This window comes from Rattus norvegicus, chromosome 2 (genome assembly GCF_021556685.1).
Source record: "Rattus norvegicus strain SHRSP/BbbUtx chromosome 2, alternate assembly SHRSP_T2T, whole genome shotgun sequence".
In the NCBI taxonomy this organism is placed as follows: domain Eukaryota; kingdom Metazoa; phylum Chordata; class Mammalia; order Rodentia; family Muridae; genus Rattus; species Rattus norvegicus.
This window is the reverse complement of record NC_141535.1, coordinates 224,212,498-224,239,140: the sequence shown is the minus strand read 5'-3', so window position 1 is coordinate 224,239,140 and position 26,643 is coordinate 224,212,498. Positions and strand designations below refer to the sequence as shown.

The following is a 26,643-nucleotide window of genomic DNA, read 5'->3' as shown; positions in this document are numbered from 1 at the left end:
ATTTTTCCTTACCATAGATCATTTCATTTTTAAGATTGAACAATGCCAGCCAGTGGTGGTGCACACGCCTTTAATCTCAGTACTGGGAAGGCAGAAGCAGGTGGATCTCTCTGAGTTCAAGGCCAGCCTGGTCTACTGAGTTCCAGGACAACCAAGGCTAAACAGAGAAACCCTGTCTGGAGAAAATAAAAATTCCATATTGACCCACCTGACCCACCCCTGCCAAAAGAAGGTTGTGAAACTTAGTATTTCTCCAGCATTTACTTCTTTCCTTTCCTCCCTTCTACCATAATGTTTTTGGTTTTGTTTTTTTGTATTTGTTTACTTAATGTGTGAGGGAGAGTGTATTACCAGCCCCAAATTTTCTGTTTTCTATGCTATTATGCCATATTGGTAAGTCTGTAAGTTCCATATTTTGGGGGCGGGGCTATAGCTCATAGACGGGCAAACATGAACAAGGCTTGCTTGGGTTAGATGCTAGCAACACAAAAGAAAAAATTATATCCTAGTGCCATTTATAGCGTGTGTGTGTGTGTGTGTGTGTGTGTGTGTGTGTGTGTGTGTGTGTTGTTTCGTTTCTTACTGCTAATGGAAACATGATTTTGATGTCTGGAACTCAGCCCAAGGTGTCGTAAACATGTCGAGCAGGAGGAGCAATCCTCACACAGAATTTGGCTTGCTTCAGGTGTTAGTATTTTAAGCATCAACTTAGGTGAATTTTGTTTTCATATATTCTTTAAATTCCTTAAAAGGATGCTACACTTTAGTTTCCTTCATACACACTCTCCTATAAACATTCTCTTATTTTTTTTCTTGAAAACTCTAATCGCTTCTTGTGCTCTTCTTTAAATGACTATTTCTAGTCAGGAGTATGCATCTGTGTGTGGGTCTATGCGACTGAATGTTGTGGAAGTCAGAGGTCTTGAATAGGAAGTGGATTTTAAGGTCTCGTCTTGGGCTGTAACACACAGAGCTTCTGTCATCTTTTTCCCTCCCTGGGCTTGGTCATGCCTCAGTCTCTCATATCCACCTCTTCTCTTCTCTTCAACACTAGTCTATAACCCTAAGTGTTTTGGAGGGCTGGGAGAGAATAGCAGTCCTAACCTGTACAAAATGCTTTAAATTCTTCTGTGTGGGTAACAGAAACACACTTGTATTTAAAATCATTTGGAGTAATTAAAATTTTATTTTGCTAGAGACTGGGTCTTACTGTGCAGTACAAGCTGTTCTCAAATTCTAGATCCTCCTGCCTCAGACTACCGAGCAGGGATTGCAGGTATGCACCACCGTACCTGGTAGTTTGGAATCGTTTGAACTAAGAATTTAGGAGACATTGGTGGATTACTGACCATCTGATATTGCTTGTGTAATATCCTATGTCAACATTTTAAACATCCAACTGCTTCTTATGAAAGCAGTTGACTCTTAAACTCCAAAATCTCATTACAAAGAATTTAGGGAATAACTTAAAATGTTGTTCTTTTTTAAATTTTTTATTAATTTTTTATTTAGATGAGTACACTGTAGCTGTCTTCAGACACACTGGAAGAGGGCACCAGATCCCATTACAGATGGTTGTGAGCCACCATATGCTTGCTGGGAATTGAACTCAGGACCTCTGGAAGAGCAGCCAGTGCTTTTAACTGCTAAGCCATCTCTCCAGCCCCCAAAATGTCTGTCTTTCTTCTTGACATTATGATCCCACACATTTATTTTTTGTCTTTGTATTTTCCAGACAGGGTCTCTCTTTGTAGTTCATTTCCTAGTGCAGCTGGATTTGCAGATGGAAACCTTGTAATACAATTTCCCAGGAGCTTGTGACTCAAAGGAAACATTGTACCTAAAGTGTGCTTCACAATGGCAACTGTATTCTTTTTCCACATTCTTAGAATGCTACAGTGTTTCAAGAACCTTGTGTGCTTAAAAACACGATTTGCAACACCACCTTTGAGTTTTAAACAACCAATTCTAAGCAGAGGGGAGGTCAGTTGATTCCTGCTTTCCAGAGTGTCTGCTAGCCTTGGGGCTAGGAGAGATTGTGGTTTCTGGTATCTCTTGGCATCTGCTCTCATGATGAGATACAAATCTTCTAGCTAGCTTCCTTAGACTTCAGATGTGCTTGGCATTATCAAACAGTCTTACCTTGATTTGGTGGTACACACCTTTAATTCTAGAACTTGGGAGAAATCAGAGAGTTAATCTCTGAGTTTTAGGTCAGTCTAGTCTACAGAGTGAGTTTAGGACAGCCAGATCTTCATAGTGAGACCTCGTCTCCAAAACAAAACACAAAAAGAAAAAAAGAAAAGAAAAAAAAAAGAAAGAAAGAGAAAAGAAAAGAAAAGAAAAGGAAAGGAAAGGAAAGGAAAGGAAAGGAAAAAAAAGGCAGTCACAGGGTGTGGAGACCTCGAACACCTGTTGCTTTTCCATGGGACCTGGGTTTGGTTCCCAGAACCCACATGCCAGATGGTGGCTCCCAACCATCTATAACTACACTTCTAGGGGATCAGGTGCATTCTTCTCCAAGGTCACTAGGACTCATAAGCATAGATGCAGACAAAATACACATAAAAACAAACCTAACCCCCCCCCCAAACCTTTGGATTTTGTTTTAGACATTTCTTATTTATTACTAATATCTTCTCCCATGTTTATGAGTGTTTTTCTGCATGTATATCTGTGTACCACATGGTGTCTGGTGCTATAAGAGGCCAGAAGAAAGTTTGGATCTCCTGGAAATGGAGTTACAGATAATTGTGAGCACTCACATAGGTGCTGGGAATTGAACTCAGGTCCTGTGGGACAGCAGTCAGTCTTAACTACTGAGCCATCTCTTGAGCCCCCACTAAATAAGTTTTGTTTCCTTTCTTGAGAACAGGGTCTCTCTACATAACCCTGGCAGTCTTGAAATTCACTATGCAGATTAGGCTGGTCTCGAACTCACAGAGAGATGTACCTCCTTCTGCCTCTTAAGTGGTGGGACTAATGGTATGTTCTACTGTGTGGCCCAAAATATTTTTTTAGAAAGAGGTCACAGGTGGATAGGATGATTTGTTATGTGCAATTTTCAACAGCTTTCAAAATACAATTTTATATTGTATGGTAAGTTATGTCTTTAATACCAATATTCCAAAGGCAGAGCCACGCAGATCTATGAGAGTTTCAGGCCAGACTAGTCTATATTATATAGAGAATTCTAGTCATCTAGAGTTATACAGTGAGAACCTAGTCTTGGGACACGTAGAGAAGAAAAATAATGAAGAAAAAAAGAAAAGAAAAAGTTGGACTTTATATATCCCTATATAGAGTTGAAGTGGAGGTTGGTGGTTTTGTGTTTTAGTTTTTAAAAATGGCAGATTTCCTGTTTGCAGTCTGTCAGGTAGAGGACATAGAAGTCACCACTCCGTCCAAATGACAAGTAAAGATGAGGGAGACGAAAACCAACAGTGCTTGGTTCTTTCAAAAGAAGGTCAGAGGAAACCCATAGTCTGGTGCTGAGGAGATGAGGCAGATTGTGAGAGGCAGAGCTTGTGAGCAATCCACAGGAAGGACTGTCTGGACCTACGGTCAGGGTGGGAAAACCTGGGCAGTTAGTGACTTGTTGGGGGCTTGGTGTGGCTAAGGAGTGCAAACTCCTGAATCACCCAGTCAGTGCGGCACCCACACGAGCCTCCTGGGCCACCAGCTCTCCCTCGAAGTTGGTAGTATATCATCACATGCTTCCTGGCAAGAAGGGGAAAGAAATCATTTTGATATATGCCAGAGAGTTCCATTAGACTTTCAAGAAACTATTGAATAAGACCTACATTCTGGCTTTTCCCCCCCTTTCTTATATTTGGCTTCACTATGTGGACCTGGCTGTACTCGAACTCACAGAGATCCCATCCCCTATCCTGCCCACTCTGGAATTTTATCAGGTTCTAGCCTAAATATAGACAGAAGGAAGAGAACCCAACTGTAGACCACTCAAGAAATCCAGTTTTATCCAGCTGGCTGAAATACCTTTGAACCACAGTGGTGAAAGTTCATGGTGCAAGGCACAGGCTCACAAAAGACAGAGTAGTCACAGCAGAGTACAGTGTTCCTCTCCTGCACTGTCGAGTCTTACCGAGGGCAGTTGCCAAGGATATTGTGAGTGCCATTGGACAAACAATCACAAGGCATTTACAAAAAAGATACTCAAAAAAGATGCAAATGTAATACCAATATGGGAATTACCAAGATTTGTATTATATTTGTATCTAATACTTATAGTGTTTAGGTTTTTTGCTTTGTTTGCTTTTACAGGACATGGTTTCTCTGTGTCACCCAGGCTGTCCTGGAACTCACTCTGCCAACCTGGCTGGCTTCAAACTTAGAGATGTGCCTGCTTCTGCCTCCTGAGTGCTGGGATTGAAGGCGTGTCCCACCACTGCCTGCTTATGTGTTGTTTGTGTGGTGTGTGTGCATGCATCCAGTGAGGTCAGATGACCTCTAGGAGCCAGTTCTCCTTTCAGGATGTGCATCTCGGTGGTGAAACCCAGGTGTCAGCTTTAGCAGCTCCATCTCGTTGGACCCAGAAGTGGTTTTAATGATGAATATGCTAATGAGTAAGGAGAAAAGGTAGAGGGATGCAAGAACAGGTGGACGATGTTGACAGAGATAGACATTTTCAGAAAGACCTAAAGAGCTGTTGGATCACAAGCATGCTGCAACAGGAGTGGCAAGCGTGCCTTCGATGACTTCGCTAAGAAGCTGGATGTGACCAACGAATCTGAGCTCAAGGATATGGCCACAGAAAATTCAAAAGCGAAAATGAAAAAGGAAATGGGCAGGGAAGGGCAAGCAGAGCATACAATTGGAGAACTGCAGGACATACCCAAAGCTCAGACTGTAACATAGGAAGCCAAGAAAGGAAACTGCACAAGTTTCTGAACAGTCTCAAATTAATGTCAAATATGTGATCATAAGTCCAGGCTGCTCACAAACCTCAAGCATCCCACCCACCCCTATCCTAGTGGCTGAAGTAAGTAGCCTGCTGTCCTCCTTGATGGACCCATGGCATTATTCACGATGAACACTTAGCTCTCTCTGATCTTTTATTAAGAGCAGGATCTACATAGAGATGTGACTCCCATAAGGGTCTATAGGAGACAGTGGGCTTTCTTCAGTTACCGTCTTAACAATGCTCACGGCTCACGGTACAAGGGCTACAAAGCAAGTTAGCATCTCTACCGAATGTGCAGTTAGTGTCCAAGCTTCCTTCCTTGCCTCGCCGCATCGTCTGAAAGTGAGTTCTTGTAATAGAAAGTTATTTGTTGACAGCTGTGACTCTTAATGTGATTTATGCTACCTCTGACCTGCATTCTGTATAACACATGACTTCATCCATGGCAGGGAGTGCAGGTGACATGTACACCCTGACCTGGCATACACCTAGTGCCTTACTTAAGTAACTTACTTCATCCGTGCTTGCTGCTGGAAGGCTGTCTGAAGTGAAGCCTGGTAAGCAGTGCCTTCCTAGTGAGGAAAGGCCAGTCTATTGGGTTCTTAACTATGAGTACTGAGAATTTTTTTCCCATTTGTTTATTCATTTTTTTTTTAAATTTGTTTCTTCGGTTGGCCTTGAGCTTGTAAAGTCTTCCTACGTTAACGTCTTGAGGTTATTAGAGACCAGCTCACGCACAGCTTCTCAGCGTAGCTTTCTAAGATGGTCTCAATACTTGACCTTAGCCCAAAGGTCCAGAAGCCATGGAATCTTTAGCTTCTACTTGTATCTTTCTTATTTGCAGTTAGGGGACTGTTTGTGCGTGCCTGTCGGTCTTTACATAGTCCATGAATGCTCCAGTTGATCACAGCCGATATTCCTTGAGACGATTTTTTGATGGTTTCCACCTTGTCCCGTAATGAGGCTGATTGGACGTATTGAGGATCCCCTCTGTTTCTCTGCCCCGCCCCAATCTTCACCGTAGCATGGTTGTAGACAGCTCTTACACTGGTTTCGATAACACCGAAGCTACAGGTGGCTGGAACTCCTTCAACAAAGGGCCGTCCGTGGGCACAAAGTTTTTGTTCAGGCATCTGTTTCAGAAGACTTAGCAAATAAAAAAATAGATTTTGAACATTTAAAAAGTTATTATAGGGGAATATACATATATCATGGCGTGTATAGAGGGCAGGGGACAAGTCTGTGTAATATATTCTCCCCTTTCATTTTACATGGGTTCCAGGGATCAAACTCAGATTCAGATTCAGCTCGTACAGTAAGCACTTTATCTCCTGAGCCCTGCCATCTTCCTGTCTGATTTTGAATATTTAAGGAGAATTTTTACATGCTGGAGACATGACCTGATTCAATGCCTAGCACCCATATAATGGCTCAAAGCTATGTGTAACTCTGACACCTTCTGACCGCCACAGGCACCAGGCACATGTGCAGAGCACACACATACATGCAGGCAAAACATCAATTATTATCCAGTCCATAATGCCGCTCTGTGTGAACATGTCCTACCTATGATCTGCGCCGTGCTCCAGAGTTTGGTTTGTTCTGTTTGTGCTGTTTCGAAAATGTTTATAACAAATCAATCTTAAAGTAGCAATAGTTATGCTCTCTCTATAACAAAATAATAATTACTTTCATTTAGATAGTCATGTGTGTTATAATATAAACATTTGAATTCCTTATCCATTCATATGATTATCCAACCTTGACATGTACTTTTGGCTTTCTGTTTGTTCGTTTGTTTTATTTTGCTTGATTTTTCAGATTGGGTCTCACTGTCTTACCTTTCCAAGTACAGGTTGCATGCACCCTTAGGCCTGACTGAATTTATACCTCTCCGTGCTATCCGGCATCTTTACTTGGGGGGAGGATAGTTTTAAATTCAGTTAACTGGGCCAGATTTTGAAAAGTTAGCCTCTTGCTTCCATTCGATATTATACATTTTTATATCATTTTGAAAGTATTTTAAAAGTTTGTTATATTTTGTATATATTTTTGGGTTTTTTCCACTCCCCAAGTTTCCCCCCTTCTCATCTTGCTCTCTAGCTATCACTAGAGTGAAAAGGGACATTTCCCCTCAGCAAATGTTAGATTCAAAGAGACTTAACGATGGTCGGTCTTTTTTTATCCCTTAGGATCTGTGGGAAGAAGCAGAGCCCAAGTGCAGCAGGTGCCTGAGAGAGGCTGTGCTGCTCACTGAAGTGCTTCCAAGGGAGCTGGCAGTCCTGCTGCCTCAGCCAGGGCCTCCCTCCCTGCCACTTCTGGGCCTGTCCAGCATCGTGCAACCAAAATAATGCATGGCTTATAGGTAGGCCGTAGATGAGGACTGGGACCCTGCTCAACTCTGTGACTCAGGCTTTGCATGCCAGATGTTAGGTGTTTTGTTTACTATTGGTTATGGCAAGAGAGACCTCATTTATTTAAGTTGTGTATGCCTCTCCCTGCCCCTCTTCTTTTTCCCTTTGAGATAAAATTTTGCCATGTAGCCCAACCATGCTGGCCTGAAACCCTGACGCTTCAGTGCTTTTTGATAAAAATCTGTGTTAGGTGTGATAGCATATACTTTTAATCCCAGCACTTTGGATACAGAAGCAGCCAGGTGTCTGTGAAGAAATTCTTGGAAGCCAGCCTGGTGTATATAAGTTCCAGGCCAGCCAGGGCTACATACTGAGACCCTGACTAGATGATGATGATGATGATGATGATGATGATGATGATGATGATGATGATGATGATGATGATGATGATGGGGTGGTGGTGGTGGTGGTGGTGATGATGATGATGATGATGATGATGATGATGGGGTGGTGGTGGTGGTGATGGTGGTGGTGATGATGATGGTGGTGATGATGGTGATGATGGTGATGATGATGATAGTAAGGACAGTAATGATTATGATCAAAGTTCTTATCTTTGTTTTCTGTTTGGGAACTGTACCATACTTTGGCACACACACAGGCCTGCACACATGGTCTTAATCTTGAATTTCTACTTCCTGCTCCTTCTGCCTCCATGTCCTAAGTTCTGGGATGACAGGTGCGAGCCACCATTGCATGATTGTGATAGAATTATTTTTATTTCATCTTAAATATAATTTCTAGTTTGCAAAATGCATGATCTGTTCTAACAACGCGGATAAAGGTAGCTCCAGAGTTTTCTTGCTTTTGCGACTTTTTTACAAATCCTTTCTTTTGTTTTTCTATTAGAAGTGAGGTTTGATAAAAACCCACCTGGCTGTGGAGTTGCATGCCTGAAATTTGAGTGCTAGAGATGCTGAAGAAGGAGACTCAAGGGTCTGAAGCCATGGTGGGCTACGTGGAATCTTTGAGGACAGCCTGAGATTCAGAGTCAGACCTTGTCTCGAAAAAAAACAAAAAAGGAATTGATTAAAGCATGCTCGTTTAAAATCTGATACTACTGTCCCTGAAGCGACACTATTTAAAAAGCTCTTTGAGATTCATTTTTTGTTTTTAATTACGTATGCACAAGGCTGTGTGGCATGTGAGTACAGGTACGAAGTGAGCCTGAAGGAATTGGACTCCTTAGAGCTGTAGCTGCTGGTGACCAACCTATGTGCCAGGAGCTGAGTTCTCTGCAGGGAACAGTATGTGGTCAGAATTGCCAAGCCATCTCTCCAGCCAAGTAATGCTTGTTTTAAAGAAAATAATAATAGACCAAAGGTCACCAGCCTTATAATGTGGTGTTGGAGGGGGACTGCTCATGTCACATGTCGTTCTGCATCTCACCAGGCCTTAGAGTCCATCTAATTGATGTTGGGACTGACACCACTCCTGAAATGGCCTTAAATCTCCCCTCATGTGGACGTGCCTCCACTCGAAGGCAGGACTATGAGTCATTTATGACACAATTCGTAGTTTAACATTCATTCTTCCTGAACGTTTTAAAGACATTGGAAGTAAGGTTAATGTAAGCCTCATACTTTCCTCAAAATGTTGGAACGTAAACTATTTTTAATATCTAGCGTCATAGATTTTTTTAAAGATTTATTTATTTATTATATGTAAGTACCCTGCAGCTGTCTTCAGACACACGAGAAGAGGGCATCAGATCCCATTACAGATGGTTGTGAGCCACCATGTGGTTGCTGGGATTTGAACTCAGGACCTCTGGAAGAACAGTCAGTGCTCTTAACCACTGAGCCATCTCTGCAGCCCTAGAGTCATAGATTTAAAGCAACTCTATAAAGCGCATACAGTCTACTTCTGATCCTTAATGTGTGACCACTATGAGTAGTGCAGTCAGTAATTTAGTCCGGTCGAAGACTTTTTTTCTCCCAGGAATCCACCATGGCACCTTATGACATGAAACTCACAAATCTAAAGGAATAGAGCTTATGCTTTTAAACCGTCTTTGAACCCAGCGATGAGCGTTGTGACTGTGAACTGTGGTTATACATTTCTTCTGAGGGAATATTCTTTGTAAAAACTGTGTTAGTAGAGGTTAGAGGTGTGGCTCAGCTGGTGGAGGAAGCTTGCCTAACGTGCAAAAAAAAAAAGAAAAGCCCTGGGTTTCACTCTTTCATACTGCATTAAACTATACATGTTGGTAAGTACCTGCAATCCCAGCACTCAAGCGACAGAGGATTGGGAGTTTAAGATCAGCCTTGGCTGTGTAGCAAGTCCAAAGCCAGCTTGGGATATGTGAGAGTCTGTCTCAAAAAAAAAAAAAAAACCCATATCTTTTACAGTCTTGTAACAGGAAAAGTTAAGATACTTCTATCAATTTAAAGTACCTTGTGTTTCTGTAGATCATCCGCTCCTGCTTCAACTTTTTCTCCTTGTGTAACATTGGCTGGCCTGTAACTTGCCAAATAAGTAGCTCAGCCTAGATTTGAACTTGTGGTTATCCCCCTGCCTCTGTCTCTTAGAGTACTAGGTGTATATCACCACCTCTGGCTGTTTATATGATATATGTATTTGTCCCACCAGAATCAAAGCCAGCATCTAAGTCAGGGGGTCTCAACCACTGAGGATCATGAGCCCTTTTGAGGACCAAACAACTCTTTCGCAGCAGTTACCCAAGACCATCATAAAACAGAAATATTTACATTATGATTCATAACAGTAGCAAAATCGCAGTCATGAGATAGCGACCAATGTTGAGGAATAGTATTAAAGGGTCACAGCGTTAGGAAGACTGAGAACCTTAGAGCTGCTGCTCTTGGGTTCAAGGCCAGCCTGGTCTACAGAGTGAGTTCAAGACTAGCCAGGGCTGCACAGAGAAACCCTGTCTTGAGCTCCTCCCTACCCCCACCCCCCCATTGCTTTCCAGTAGAATTATTGTCCTGTATGTAACCATATCAATACATCCTCTCTGTTAGTTGGTTTCTGTTGCCTTGGAAAAGCCCAAAGACCAAAAGCAACTTACACAGGAGTTGTTTTCTGCCTTGTGGCTCTGCAGGGGTAAGACTCGCCATGGCAGGAGGTAAGGGAGCAAGCAATGGGCATAGGGCAGGGACAGAAAACTGTCAGCTTACATCTTTAACTGAGGGGACAAAGAACAGACTGAGCTAGAAATGGCAGAAGATTTCAATTCTTAAATCCCACCCACAGGGTCATACAAGGCTGCATCTCCTAAATGTTCCCCAAATAGTGCCACACAGCCTAAGGACTCAGTGTTCAAAGGCCTGAGGCTAAAGGGGAAATTTTTCATTTAAACAACCACAACCACCATTAAAACCACTGCAAATGTTATATCCTCTTCTTTCTCCTCTCCGCCCCACCCCCTTTCGGTTTCAAGGTTTCTCTGAGTAGCCCTGGCTGTCCTGGAACTTGCTCTGTAGACCAGGCTGGCCTTGAATTCACAGAGAATCCCCTTGCCTCTGTCTCCTTAGTGCTTGCGTTAAAGGCGTGTTCCACTACCGGTTTCTTCCCCTTCTCTTTATATGGGATTTTCAGAGAGAATCCACAAATGTCTGGATATCAGAATGGCACCACTGTCATAGGAAGTTTTATTTATTTATTTATTTTTTTCAGAGCTGGGGACCTAACCCAGGACCTTGCACTTGCTAGGCAAGCGCTCTACCACTGAGCTAAATCCCCAACCCCTGGAAGTTTTATTTCTTATTTAGTGGATTTAAAGTAAACCAGATCTTTTGCTGTCTTTCAGAGTTAAAGATTTAGACACGCTTGCCATTGGCCCAGACTTTGATCAAAGAGTTCAAATACTGGCAGGTGTCAAGAGTGTCAAATGTGTATAATTCAGACTCCAAAACTTCCATATGCTTTCCTTTTGTAAGGCTGACGGTTTGGGAACAGGGTAGGCCACACTCCTGCCTCAGCTTCCTGTCTGCTGAAATAACAGAGAGCTGGCTGGCTTTCTGCTACATTTCTCCTCATTTCCCTCCAGTGTGGATGTCCCATCTTTATTTTTTTTTCTTTATTTTCGGAGCTGGGTACCGAACCCAGGGCCTTGCACTTGCTAGGCAAGCGCTCTACCACTGAGCTAAATCTCCAACCCCCCATCTTTATTTTTAAACATACCCACTATACCTTTTTCCTCACAGTGTTTTTTTTTTTTTGTTTGTTTGTTTGTTCATCTCTGGCGAGTATGTAACTTGACATATATCATCTGCTCATAGTGCAGAATTTATAGGTCTCTCTGGCATGCTGCCTGGCTCCCGGCTTTCTCTCGGAGCAGGGAAAACACTGTGATGGCCATAGTATCTTCAATGCTGGCTAATATTTCAGATTTGTTTGGGATCTCAGGTCTCTAAAGACTTGACCAGAAACAACTTACGTGGGGCCACATTTGTGTTTATCTTGCTGGAATTCGTTCTGCGAATTCCTGCTGAATTCCTCCTTTTACTCTCTGTGTAAGTTAGGAGGAACAAGAGCAGAAATGACACGAGGTCTTCCTTATCCCCCCCCCCCCCCCCCGTGGCTTTGCTTTAAAGTGGTTGTCTCCTGTGTGATCATTTTTAAAGTATTAAGGAAAAAGCCATCGCTGCCAAGTTGCTGAGATTCTGAAATAGCGCTTTCTTCTGAGAACTGGGCTGCTGAGGTCATTTACTAGCTCTGGGTGTGTGTGGAAGGGGAGAGTCATCTTGTGGACACACCCTGCTGAGGTCAGTAACCTGCTGTGCAGTGCACTCCACCTCCTCTGACCCCATTTAGACCTGGAGGATCTCAGCAGGCAGAGGCAGCATCTGCGCAGGAAGGAAGCTGCTAATGCTGGGAGGCTCGGAAGGGCCCTAAAGGGAAAGGAAGAGCCAACAAGATGAACCTGGAGCCTTCATGACATGTGGTTAGCAATGGATCCAAGTACTGACAAAGGATGGCTTTGTCCCTGGACATGGTGGCTTATGTTAGGAATCCCAGTACCCAGGAGGCTGAGCAAGGAGGGTCAAGGCAAGCCTAGTCCTCATAGTCAGTTCCAGGCCAGTCTGGGATATAGACTGAGACGGTGCCTTAAAATACAATTATAAAGAATTTCAAAAGAAAGATATTATACTCAGTGTACCTTGCTTGTATGAATGTACACATTTTATAGTTTGAGTGACTGACTGGCTTTTAGAGATTTCTTTCTCTTCTGTTAAAGGCCTGGTTTGGCTAGAGAAATGGCTTGGTGGATGAAATGCTTAATGCACAAGTGTGAGGACTCCTAAAATCCACATAAAATCATGCCTGGAAGCTTCCTGGGATCCCAGCACCAGAGAGACAGAGATCCCCAGGGCAAGCTGGCTAACTGGACGAGCTGGACTTGGAGAGCTGCCGGTTCAGCTGAGACCCTGCATCATTATATGCAAAGCAATGAAGGTCGATGTGTGTACACACACACACACACACACACACACACACACACACACCACATACACACACACCACACACACATAACACACACCACACATACACACACACCACACACTCCACACACACACACACACACACTCACCACACACACACATACACATACCACACACCACACACACCACACACACACCACACACACACACACACACACACACACAGATGCATACCTCCCATACATAAAAACAAAGGAAGGAAAGAAAGAAAATGAACTTCCCGGGTTTGAAATAGAATTGCACCCTGCCACACAAACATGGTAGATCCATGGTAGACCAGAGGCTCTGGGACTCAGCCTCCTACATTTAGGAGACACTGTTGAGCCTAAACAAGTCCAAAGGCTTTAAGTAGATCATAAATTTTTAATTTATTATTTTAAATTTTTACCTTCTAGAAAGATCTGTTTTAAAACACTGAATAACTAACAAGTCTAAAGTGAGAGTAGATTTCAATTTAAGGAGAAAAAAAACCTGTCTAGGAACTACATTGATTTCAGAAAGATTGCACTTTTTACAGTACATCGGTCCGTTGCTTGTACTTCCATTGTTAGTCGTAAGGTTTTGCTGAGAGGTTGTTTGGGGCATGGAAAGCTGGAACCTCACGGTTCTCTTTGACAGTTTGCCAGCTGGAACCCCAGCCAACCAGATAACAAGTTGTAGCAACACTCAGTCCTCTAGGACACATGAGCCTGTGCCAGGCCTTGGAGAGAAGTCTCTCTGAGCACGCTCCCGTCCAGCTGAGAGGAGAGGGTGCCACAGCCCCGTGGTGTACACAAAAGTATCCCAACGCGAGAGGCTTACAGTTGGAGCCCTGATCGTACTTAGTATAGTTTTACTGTTTTAAATTTCAAACAGAAAACAAGAAGGCAAAAACTCCCTTGCCTTCTTTAGTGCTCTGTGTGGAAGTGGTTGAACTCAGCTGGAGAGACCTCAAGTATGTGTGTCAGGAAATGGCAGTGACCTCTTTTAATCTGCCTTAGTTAGGGTTTCACTGCTGCGAACAGACACCATGACCAAGGCAACTCTTATAAAAGGACAACATTTAACTGGGGCAGGCTTACAGGTTCAGAGGTTCAGTCCATCATCATCAAGGTGGGAACATGGCAGCATCCAGCAGGCATGGTGCAGGCAGAGCAGCCACATCTTCATCTGAAGGCTGCTAGCAGAATACGGACTTCCAGGCAGCTAGGAAGAGGGTCTTGAAACCATTATCCACAGTGACACACCTACTTCAACAAGGCCAAACCTCCTAATAGTGCCATTCCCTGGGCTGAGCATATACAAACCATCACATAATCCTACCAAAAGTTCACTGAAAGAGATTAAGGTAGAGAGAGGAAGAGAAGCGAGAAAGATCCGTAAGTTCATCTTCAGTGTCAATCCCTGGGTTTCCTCACGTGTATTAAGGTGAAGTCTGTGGCAGTGTCTCTCTCAGCTTTCCTTTCAGGAGTGATACACTTATCTGGTTGATGTCATTCACCGATCCTGTCAAGCAAACCCAAAGCTTTTGTTACTGTAACTGAGTCATCCTTTTTTTCTCTCCATACCTAGGATGTCACTGAACTCTGTGTTTATGTACTAGTTGTAGTTCCCCAGCCAGTCATTTTCTTTCGGTTCAGACTCAATTTCAGACTATGCGTTTTCTAACTCAGTCACACCACACATAGCTATCGTGCTAACTGTCCTACCTCTCATTTGTCATAGCACCTTTTAACCATTTAGCACTCGTGAGGATAAATACAATCAAAGGAACATGCAGTAATAAGTGTTGGTAAGGTTGTAGAAGGCTGGGAACTCCATTTTTCTCTCAGGTAACTCCACCGTTATGCTTAGAAGTCTAAATTTCCTCCGAGGGCTACGAGGGCTAAAGCACTCAAGACTTCCACTGTGTCTTTGACGGGTGGATTAGGTACTGTTGTTTTCAGTGTATATTTTTCTTCTCAGGTAATCTTTTAAACATGCGTATTAGAGAAAAATGAAAGCTCCAGAACACAGGGACTACCAGTTGTAAGGCCTTCTCCTTTCCAGAGCAGCCAGCACTCTGCCTTCGCATGGTGTGTACAGAGTAAATGCCACTAGTTAAGCTAGTGCTTCATGCAGTAAGTGCCAAGGCTTAAATAAATGGTCTTCAACTCTGCCTTCCATAGAGTCACTGGGGTCAAAGTCCTCCCAGAGTCCTCAGGTCAGAGTGTCTGGGTGAGCCCAACAGATCTTGCAGGTCAGTGGTGCGGAACCTGGTTGACCATCGCAAGGGTTGAGCTGTTGGTTCTTGCTTGTCTCAAAAGTGCTCTACACAGATGGGATTTTTATTGGGACATTGGAAGGTGTCACTGCTTGGATGAAAATGTTCTAACCCTAATTTCTTCTTCACACTCGGCAATTTACTTAGGCCTCTGGCCATTTAGACAGCACACCGTACCTTTAGTAATAAGCGTAGGTGCCCTGATCCTATTTGCAAACTAAAACCAGACAACCTCTGTCTTCTCTAGGCTGGTAAACATTCAGCAGCTTACCCTCCCAAGACTGTCCATGCCCCTGGTTCCTGTTCTGCTACGGTGCTTGGAGGCAGGAGATGGACTCGCTCATGGTCTACAGGACATGATCCAGGAGGAGCAGTGAGGGACAGTGCTGCTGGTAAGGCGGGGGCACGGTGGGCACCTGACTTGCATGGGCAAGGTTGTTTACACGGCTATTCTCTTCTCTCCTCCGTCTTTAACTCTAGGTCACACTGGTAATTACAGTGCTTAACTGTGCACAGCACACAAGGATTAGATTTTTAAGATAAACCTCTAAAGTTGAAGGTTTTTACGCATATCCGTATTTTCGGGATCGTTGTTATTTTTATAGAGGCTTCTTAACAAATCCTTTGTCTGATTCTTTCTGAAAAAGAAATAGAAGTCTTTGCCTACTACTCAGCATGGAGAAGTAGAATGTTATTGTCACCCCGCCCCTGTCCTTCCCCTCCTTTTCTGACTCGTGGACAGCCACTTCCTCGTGGACAGCCACTTCCTCAGGCAGCGTTTGCAATTGTTTCTAGGTCTACACTGAGCACTGGGAGTGGAGGCTGCTGTGGTACTAGGCAGCAGGGCACTAGCAGAGAACTGAGGTGTGACATTCGCCGCAGATCTGACAGGCACTCATACCACCTTCTGAGAGAACAGAACAGAGGCAGTGGCTGGAGGAAAACCCAAAGACCTCCTCCTGTCTCTAAAGTTGATCTTAACAAAGACCGGTTTGCTTTCAATGCACTGAACTACTAGTTAGTTTTCCAAACTAAGGGTTCTTAAAAGAAAAGGAAAGTTACTACGTTTATTTATGTACATAGGGGGAGACATTTGGCATCATATTTGTGTGTGTGTGTGTGTGTGTGTGTGTGTGTGTGTGTGTGTGTGTGTATAGGTCACAGAACAACTTGTAGAAATGGTTCTGTCCTTTTTTACCATGTGAGTTCTGTAGATAGAAATCAGGTTGTCAGGGGTTGGGGATTTAGCTCAGTGGTAGAGTGCTTGCCTAGCAAGCGCAAGGCCCTGGGTTTGGTCCTCAGCTCCGGAAAAACAAAAAAAAAGAAAGAAATCAGGTTGTCATCCTTGGTAGCAACCACTCTTGCCTATCTTGTCAGTCATAAACAAGGTCTCTCTCTCTCTCTCTCTCTGTCTGTCTGTCTGTCTGTCTGTCTGTCTGTCTGTCTGCATATACTCACATGCGTGCATGCACATGTGTGCATGTGCGTGTACTTGTACTTGTGGAGATAAAATGACAACCCTCAGGAATCTGCTCTTTCCTTCTACCGCCTTGGTCCTGGGGAATCAAACTCAGGTTGTCAGGTTTGCCAGCAGAAAACGTTACCCACTGAGCCATCTCTCTGGCCACAAAGTAAGGACTCCTTATAAAACCAATTTCATTTACTTATATGCTTATATAGAAGTAAAGAACAAATGGATGCCCCTCCCCCACCCCACTGGAAAACAAAATGCATTCTATAGATTCCTTTTCCTGTGCGAGAAGCCAGATGAAGTGGTACGGTGGGTCTTGTGAGGGGGCACTGGTGGTCAGAGAGAGAGAAGAGAAAGATTTCAGCAGTGTTCTCTAACTGAGCAGGTAGTTCGGCCGCAGGGTATCTTTATGCATTCGTCATAATGAATCCTGCATAGAGCTGCAAGCTCTGCCCATGTTCTTGGGGCAAGAGTATGTAAGCATACACTCTGCCACTTGACGCTTCAGAGTGACCGGCTGACTCGTACCATCTTTGCAGTAGCCTTGGTTAAACCCCCGTGGCTTCAGAGGTCGCCTAGATTACCTTTTTACCATGGGGGTTTCGGGTCATTGTAAGAGAACCCTCAGAATGAAGATTTTTTTCCCCTAATAATATTCTTAGGCCTCCTCTTTCCCTGCTCATGTTGGACATCTTGGGTAATTACGAACAGAGCAGGCTTTAGTTTCTCTCCTCCTCACCCAATCACTGCTCACTTGTCCCTGTGGGTGCCAGCCATGACCACTCCTTGACTCTTGTTCTGTATATGAGATCTGGGAACATGTATGTTAGGATGGAATTTTTTATCTCTTCAGGGAGATTGTAGCATGACTCAGAAGTCCTCTTCTTGGAGGCGGAGGGTGGGTGAGGAAGGGAGTGTACAAGTTTGTGGGAAAGTGTAAGAGAAATAACTAAAAATGATTAGAAGTTAAAATGTTCAATGTTGGCAAGTTGGCCTGCTGGGGAGTTATTTCCTTTAACCCCCTCTTCTAATCTTAGTTCACACCTAACATCTACAGTTGGGTCAGCTCAGCCTAGGACTTAACTGTCAGTAGTAAATAAGTGGGGGACATATTTGAGTACATTACTGTGGGTATGTCTAGGGCCTTTACGCTTAGGAAATAGACAGCAATAACAGGATGGTTTTATCAATCTATAAGGTCAGGCACAACGTAACTTCCAGTTTTCCACTAGCATACATTTCATTGTCATCACCATTATTTCTGTTACTGATCACTAACCTTAATGATTCCTTCAGTTTTTATTTTGTTTCATTCCAGTATTTCTTTAATTAGTTATTTCTGTGTATGGTTGTTTGACATGTCTGTCTGTACCATTGACCCTCTGGGAAACAGGCAAGTCTATGTTCTTGACAAGGTTCCTCTCACTCCTCAGGTTCAAATCACCTAGATTTAAAATTAAGACTTAGGGAAACCATTGCTGTGAACGGAAGTCTGTAGTCATTTGCCTAACCTCATGAATTTGCCCTTTGAATCTTGGCATAGTCTGTTGTTTGTTTGTTACTGACTTGAGGTCAAGCTATATTGTGGTCTGACTTAAGTTATCCTCCTGCCTCAAGTTCCCAAGTAGCTTGACTCTAGGTCGCCATATTGCCCAGCTGACAATTAAAACAAACACCGATACAGCAGATCATCTCATGATGGGATCCTCAATCTCCAAATGAATTCCCACCTCCTGCCATTTGTTACTGCTTTTAATTTTTAAAACTTTTTTTACATTTATTGTAATTAGTGTGTGGACACATGAACCCACATGACCTTTGGGAGTTGGTCCTCTCCCTCTACTGTGTATATAGTGGGGATGGAACTCGTTGAGTTCAACCGCCTTTCTTTACCTGTCAGGTTATCTTGCTGGCCCTGTTTTAAGTTAATTTTTAAAAATAAAAATAACTATTTAGTAAATGAGCAGCAGAAGTGTATTTGAAAGGTTTTGATTGTCTGCTTTCAAATCTCCGTGTTCATTTCTTTCCTCTCTCCACCCTGGCACAGCACGGTTTGCGCAGTGGGCGAATTGAGTTAGAGCAGAGCCCCGTGACACAGACTAGCATGTGTGGCCTGTGTTTCTCAGGGGCTAGAGAATATGAACACTGTCATAGGATTCAGCTGAGAAATTTGGCAATCTCTGAATTCACAAATAGCAGTGCGGCAGTCTTGCCTTACTACATATCCACATGAGACGGAGTCTTTTGCATTTAGAACAAGCAGAACAGACTGAAATAGAGCGCCACCAAGGAGGTCGTCTTCACTGTCCTTGGATTTCAGGTCCCTCTCCCAGCAGAGTATCATTTGCCTCTGTTGATCTCATGGGATATTTTAAGCAGACATCAGAGTCTTGGTGAAAACACTTTGTATTCTAAACTAAAATCAGAGAGCCAATGGGGACTCTAGAAGTGTCTGCTCATCGTTTGAGGTATTAGCCTACCAGATTGTTTTCTTCAGTGTGAAGATGTTAGATCTTAGATTTGAATGCTGAGACCAGGCCAATAATCGTTTTCCTGTAGAATTTCTGATCCTGTAGTGAATATTCTATTTGTATTAAAGGATTTTGTAATTTTTTGACCAAAGAATATACTCTCCTTAAATCTTAGTGGGGGTTTAGACTTAAACGCAACAACTTGATATCTACTTTGAGTATTTACTGAATCGAACGAAAGGTTTTTTTTTTTGTATCCTGCACACATAAAAACCTGCACAAATATGTTCATAGCAGCTTTTTTATGGATGAGTGCTTTGTCTGCATGTGCATATGTTTACCATGAGCATGCCTGGTGCCCACAGAGGGCAGAGAGGGTGTTAAGTTCCCTATAACTTGAGTTGCAGACTGTTAGGAGCCACCAAGTAGGTGCTGGGAGTTCCAGGTCCTCTGCAAGAGCAGCACGTGCTCCGAACCATTGAACCATCTCTTCGGCCCTTTTCTAGCAGCCTTACCCACAATAGAGAGTTACTAGTATAAGTCAGTCCTTAAGACTCTCCAAGCCATCCTTACGGGTATTTTCCCCTCTTCTTTCCTTCCGTATATCTTTTTCCTCCCTCCTTAGAGCTCTTCTTTCTCCTTTCCTCCACTAAACCACACGTACCTTGTTGTTCCCCACTCTACTGTCCCCCTCAACCCCAGTACTGGCTCCTTCTTCCTTCCCTGGTTTCTGTACTCAGTCTTCAGGCTTGGAGTTAGAGCTAATGTGAGAGAGAACATGTGACAGTCATCTCTCATGGCGTGGTTATCTCGATCAACATGACCTTCTTCTCTAGCTCTACCCCCAGCACATTCTAGGTCTTGTCCTTGTTTTGGTGTCTGTCTTTTGAGGCAGTATGTCATGTGATCAAGGCTGGCCCAGTGCATCTGAGATACATTTGCTGATCCTCTGGCCTGCACGGCCTAGTGATACGGTCTCGGGTGTGTACAGTCACGCCTCGCTCCTTCTTAAACGACTGAATTGGAATACCTAAGTTTTATTTTTTTTTGTTTCCATTTCTCTGGGAATAAAAGGATTGTAATGTGCAATTTATAATTAACACAGTCGATGCGTGGTCATACCTATATACTTATTTAAACGTTTTACTTTTTTTTTTTTTGGACTAAAGTTCCTTAGGAAAGGAAACAGAAACCTCTGTATCTTTGTTAACCTAGAATGAGGTCAATTTAGTCTAAAACAAATTAAAGTTGATTGAGACTAAACAGGATTACAATCTGGGAAAACAGATTCAGGCCTTCTAAAATGTGTCCAAGTTCTAGAGAATGCAGCCATCTGTAGCTCTGAACCTCAGGAGGGGACAGGAGCGTACTTCTAATCAAGAATTGTTAGTGCTGATGGACGTTAAGCTAGCCTACTCATTCTGTCCTTCTTAAGTGCCCCTACCTCCACACATACACAGTACAGGGTCTTACTATGTAACCCTGGCTGACCTGCATTCCCAGTGTATGCCTGCCTCTGCCTCCCAGGTTAAATTCATGCACCACTGAGCCCACTGGGCACATTAAATGTTCTTTTACAAGGGAACTAGGTAGCTAGCTGTGTGGTGGTACCTACCCATAATCCCAGCACCGGGGAGAGTCATACATTCATTAACATTCCTCTGCTTCTGTCTGTTTGCTGTCATCCCCATCCTTCCCGCTTTTGAGCTCAAGCATTAAACTCAAAATCCTCCGTCAGCCTCCTGAGTGCTAGGATTGAAGATGTCAGTTGGAACCCAACTGTGCAAAATCAACCGGGGATGGGAGGGACTGGGAGGGACTGCATAGTGAGGACCTTGTCATAAAACAAAACTTGTGACTTCTAGAATAATTAAATTATTATCAAATTAATTATTATTACTATTATTAAACTGCTAAATTACGTTGCTTAATGTGATTTTTCTTTTTCCTTTTCATGTGTGTGTGTGTGTGTGTGTGTGTGTGTGTGTGTGTGTGTGTGTGTGTGTCTTGGATATATATATATTTTTTATCCTTTAATCTTTTTTTTTTTTTTGTTTTTTACAGTTCAGACTTTGTTCCTGTTCTGGTCTGTCCTCTGACTGTTCCTCATTCCATACCTCCTCCACCTCCTATCTCCAAGAGGATGTCCCCACACCCCACCCTACCCCCAAGTCTCCCTGAGGGTTAGGTGCAGCCTGTTTGGTGACTGAGTGTCTGAGACATCTCAGGGGTCCGGGTCAGTTGAAACTGTTGGTTTTCCTATAGGGTCGGTTTCCTCCTCAGCTTCTTCCAGTCTTTCCCTAATTCAACCACGGGTTCCACAACTTCAGACCGTTGGTTGGATGTAAGTATCTGCAGTGTCTCAGCTGCTTGCTAGGCCTCTCAGAGGACGGTCATGCGAGGCTCCTGTCTGTAAGCACAGTGTAACATTGGTAATGTAGCCAGGTCATGGAGCCTCATGTTGAGTTGGATCCCAATTTGGGCTCTGTCCCTGGACCTCCTTTCCCTCAGGCTCTTCTCCATTCTTGTCCCTGAAGTTCTTTCTTTAAGACAGGAACAGTTCTGGGTCAGAGTTTTTGACTGTGGGATGGCAATCCCATCCCTGTGATTTTTCTTTTTTAATTTCAGTCAGTTTTCAGATTTGACTTTCACTTCTTTCAAAGTGTATATGAAAAACTTTTTCTCGTGTGTGTATGCAAGTGTGTCTGTGTATGTCTGCATCTCTCTGTGTCACTGTGTCTGTGTGTCATGTCTGGATGTCTCTGTGTGTGTATCTTTGTGTGTGTGTGTGCTTGCACTTGTAGGCATATACTCTACCTATGTCACACTGCATGCTCAGCCCCAATCCTCTGTTTGGCAGGGCAACACACCAGTCTATAACTGATGTGTAGAATGCAAAGCAAATCATTTCAAAACATGCCGTTCTACTGTTGAGTAAGATGCTTGTTTCTCGTTTTGGTTGAATTTTCCTTTCCCCTTACATTCTGTGACATTATGAGATATGTCAGTTTTAAATTTGCCTCTGGCTTGTAACTCCCCAAAGCAGGCTGAGTTTATTCCCCCTCAAGGTAGGTCATAGAAACTGGACTTCCTTGAGGAATGTCACCAATGCCACCCATGCCCTAGGGGGATGGGAGAGGCCCAGAATGCTAAGAAGGCACCTCCCTGATCCCCACCTTGTCCATTAGCATTGAATGCACTTGGAAGCCTTATAAGCACTGATAAACTTCAGTGTCCTCTAGCAGGCTGAGCAGAGGGAGCTGGTAAGTTCAGATGTGTTTGTGTGATGTCCCAAACCAGGTAAGGAAGCTTCAAGCCCTCTCTCTTGCTTCATTCTCCAGCTTTCTTCTTCCCTATCCTTCCTTCTTAGAGTCTCTCAATGGAAAGTTGGTTTATACAATGCCTTGTGATTTATACAGTGCTCTTGAGCTCTGTGAGCTGACCCTAGAAATAAGTCAACCACAAGGAAATTGTAGCCTGTTGGTCAGAAGTATCCTAAGATACCTGAGGCATCTAACAGGGGACTGTCTTTGGCCTGAGCTCTGACACTGGATGTTCCACCCAAGTACAAACACTGGGGATTTAAATGACGGCTGCTGTGATGTAATCATGGTCCTTGGAAGACTAACTCAGGTTAGTCCTGACTACAGAAGTTCTAAGCCAGTCAGGTCTACGTAAAAGAGTCTATCTCAAGGGGAAAAAAAACCAAGGCACGTTGCGTGTTATACTACTGACGCCAGTCTGCATCCTGAGTTGCTTGTTACTGGGGAGAGAGGCTCACAAGTTGTGTGGTCGTTTTCTGTGTTGCTTCCGTCATTCTCACAAGGGACAGATGGGCTGTTGGGTTTTGTTTTTGCAGCACAGGTACTCTGGTCGTTCTTTCCCCAATTAACACATCTTGAAGGAAAGCATTGATGTTTCTTCACAATATGAAGTAGTGTCTAGGCGTGTGACAAAGTAGGACATTTAAAAACTATCACCAAATCATCTCTGCGGTTGTAACCTGCCTCTCCCCTCTGTTTGTATCGTTTTTCCACTTGTCCAGGTTTCTAGCCCAGGTCTATAATTTGGTAATTACGTGTCGTGTTCTCTTGGCCCCTCAGCCCCCCATGCTGGAAGACCTGTCCCAAAGGATCTCCCTGTGAGCCTTGCCTCATGTAAGCCAGACTGTTTGGAAGCCAGAGTAACTCCAGCCATATTGTGGGCAGATTGGACGCCTGTTGCCTTTGGTTACGGAGCTTGAAGTCATTGGTTTCTCAGCTTGCCCCATCCCTTACTTTGTAGCTAGCTGCACAGTGGAGAGCCTCTTGGAGATGGCTCGTCTGGGTTAGCATTCTACATGTGACTGTGTGTGACCCAGGGATAGCACATGGCATCTGCATGTCCCTTCAGCTGCTGTACAGCGACTGAGGCCTTTGACTGCACAGTTTGCTTCTGTGAGTTTTTTCTTCCCCCTCCATCTGAAAGTTTTTCTAGTAAGGGGTGATAAGACAGCATGGCTTTGCTTTCGTAGCACTCCCTGGCTTTAGAAGAGAGCTCATGATAGGCCTCTGAGCAGTGTGGATTCGTCTGCATTTTCCTAAAAATTCTGGAAACTTTGAGCTTCTATCATCTAGTATCAGATACTAATGACCATCTAGTATACAGATTACTAATGCAGTTCTGAATTTTTGTTTTCTTTCAGTTTAATTATTTCATAGGGAGAAGGCTTAGGTATCTTCTTATTTCTACTTCTCTGTGCCTTAATTTTACCCATGGATGGAAAACTGAGCTCGTGAAAGGGTTCTACTGTTGGAAACTGCTTTCAAAGAAACTAGAAATAGGAAGCAATCTTCCAGGATAAAAAAGAGTAAGGGGGTGGGAGTGGGGCTGGGGTGTGGGGGTGTGCTCTTTCAATTTCAGCTGCTTAAGTAGCAGAGGCAGGAGGATTTCAGTTCCGAGACAGCCCGGTCTACATGGTGAGTTCCAGGACAGCAAGATTGGTTTAATGAGAGCCAGCTAGTCTCAAATACAAAAGTAGGCTGTCTTATTTGGGGACTTGAACTTTTCATATTTCAATATGTTTGCCAGGATTAAAGGTGCACAGCCATACTTGCCTCAATTTGACTTTTATTTATTTTTTTTATGGGCATTGGTGTCCTTGAATGCATGTGCTCCTCCATGAGTGTCCTTGGAATTGGGATTATAGACCCTGTGGTTGCTGGGAATTGAACTCCGGTCCTCTGACAGAGCAGTCTGTGCTCTTAACCACTGACCCATCTTTCCAGCCTTTCAGTTTGAATTTTTAAAGTGAAGCTGGAGACATAAAAAAACTGAACAATAAATGTTGTAGGCATTAATACAGTAGCTCTCAGTCTGTGGGCAGCCGTCCTTTACAGGGGTGTGGTGGAATGACCCTCTCACAGGGGTTGTACACCAGATGTCCTGCATATCAGATAGTAACATTGTAATAATTTGTAATAACAAAATTACAGTTATGAAAACTGTATCAAATGATTGCACCATTGGGGAGGTTGAGAACCACTCCATTGATAGATCGACATTGATAGCGATTGGAAATTTTATATAACCTTTCTAGAAAGGGTGACTTGTTGCTTTCTAAGACCCCAGCTCTCAGTGCTTAGGAACTGATGCTGTGTTATGTGGAAATTAAGGCAAAGATTGATTTTGTTTTCTGAGTTTCTTGTTTACAGAGGCAAATTAACTTCCCGAGAATTGCCTTATTGTAAATTTGAAAGCCCTTCTAGTACAGAGAAGAGGAAAGAGTTGCAGTTCGTGGTTCAGACCACTGCAAACCCAGAGCACACTGTAAGTTGTTTGAGCTGTAGTTTCCATGCCTGTGTCTGCATTAAGAAAATAAGGAACAGGAATGAGCGTCCTTGACTGGAAAAGTGGTAGGAAAAATCCTCAGCCAACGTTCAAACAGGCGGCATTAATCTGCTCCCTGGAACTGCTCACGGGGAGTGTGAGGGACCTTCCTGACTCTTGAAAATGTTCTGGTTCCTTGCATTTAGGTATAAAGGGCAGAAAGACTAGCCTGATTTTTATTATGAAATAGTTTAAAAGCTAAGTAGGGCATCTCTATCTGGCCATTTTGTCCTATGCATCTTCTTAGGGAAGTTGCTGGCCCGGCCAGCCTCCCCCCTGGCACAGATTATGACAGTGAACTGGCTGTGAAGCCAGGGCCACAGGCAAGCAGGTCCATTTTCCCAGTAAATCCTAAAGCGTGGGGGTAATTTATCATGAACTTTCTTTGGCGTCAGCCTGAACTTTTGACATGGTGACTGCCATGAAAAAGACAAGACGGCAGAACACTTGATGCCAATTAAAACAGCCCGCCTCTTTGGAACACTCCTATAGAATTAAGACGAAATAATGACAAAGCTGTTCATCTGCTAGGAAACAAAGCTGTACTAGCCTAAATCTTCTTCCTCTTCCCCTCTTCCTCTTCCTCCTCCTCTTTTTCTCATTATTATTATTTGAGTCAGGGAGTCTGTAGCACCAGGAAGCCTAAGATTTGCTATTTAGACTGGGCTTCTATGGGATAATGATAATAAGAAACAAAACTTAACATCTAATTGGGCAAAGCAAAGAGGAGGAGAACTCAAGAGAAGGCATAAGAAACAGATATGGATGCAGAAATTCACTCAGTGATCCTGTAGAGACACTAAACTGGAAGCCATGATACATATGCAAAGGGCCTGTAGAGTAAAACAAAAGAGTATATAGAAAGATAAGAAATATACATTAAAAAAAAAAGGAAAGCCCTGAGATGAGATGAGAAACCCCCAAAGCTGCCATTGAGCACTGGCACCAAGCGCCGGGTGTGGGACCTACACTCAGGTGCAGTTTCCCCAGTGAGACCTCCTTGGAGGAAACTCCATTTTTCTTATTTTAAGATTTATTTATTCATTGTTTGTGAGCACATTGCTTCTTTCTTCAAACACTAGAAGAGGGCATCAGATCTCTCCAGATGGTTGCAAGCCACCATGTATATGGTTGCTGGGATTTGAACTCAGGACCTCTGGAAGAGCAGTCAGTGCTCTTAACCGCTGAGCCATCTCTCCAGCTCCTACTTTTTTTTCCAAGTGTTTATCACTTGTAGATAGCTTCTGGACTAGGTGGGAACTGTATCTGGTTTTTTCTTTTTTCCTTAAGTTCTAGAGCCCCCTCTGGTGTAGATCTGTGTAGGCGCTGTGCACGCCACCTCCATCTCTGAGAGTTTGTAAGATCGCGTTGATTACTGGTACTTGATCTCTTGCTGTCCTCTATTCTGCTTGCCTTTTTTTTTTTTTTAAAGATTCATTTTTTTATTATATATAAGTACACTGTAGCTGTCTTCCGACACACCAGAAGAGGGCATCAGATCTCATTACAGATGGTTGTGAGCCACCATGTGGTTGCTGGGATTTGAACTCAGGACCTCTGGAAGAGCAGTCAGTGCTCTTAACCGCTGAGCCATCTCTCCAGCCCTCTGCCTGCCTTTCATTCTTGGGGATTTGATGGAGATTTCCCAGGGCCAAGCGTTCGAAGGTCTCTCACCCTCTGCATATTGTCTGCCTGTGGGTCTCTATTTACTCCCATCTGCTCTAGAAGGAAGCTTCTCTGACAGAGCAAGCCACTGATCTTGGAGTATATCAGAATGTCATTAGG

The 26,643-nt window shown here is 43.5% G+C and overlaps 1 protein-coding gene across 4 annotated transcripts in view; it reads left to right on the top strand.

Annotated features, from left to right (window-relative positions):
* Positions 1-26,643, top strand: part of Tet2 (tet methylcytosine dioxygenase 2) — an 84,056-nt gene that overhangs the window by 13,717 nt on the left and 43,696 nt on the right. For all 4 annotated transcript variants that reach the window (XM_087624963.1, XM_087624961.1, XM_087624958.1 and 1 more), the window contains 1 exon segment: positions 15,296-15,440. The gene's annotated coding sequence lies outside the window, so the exon portion shown is untranslated.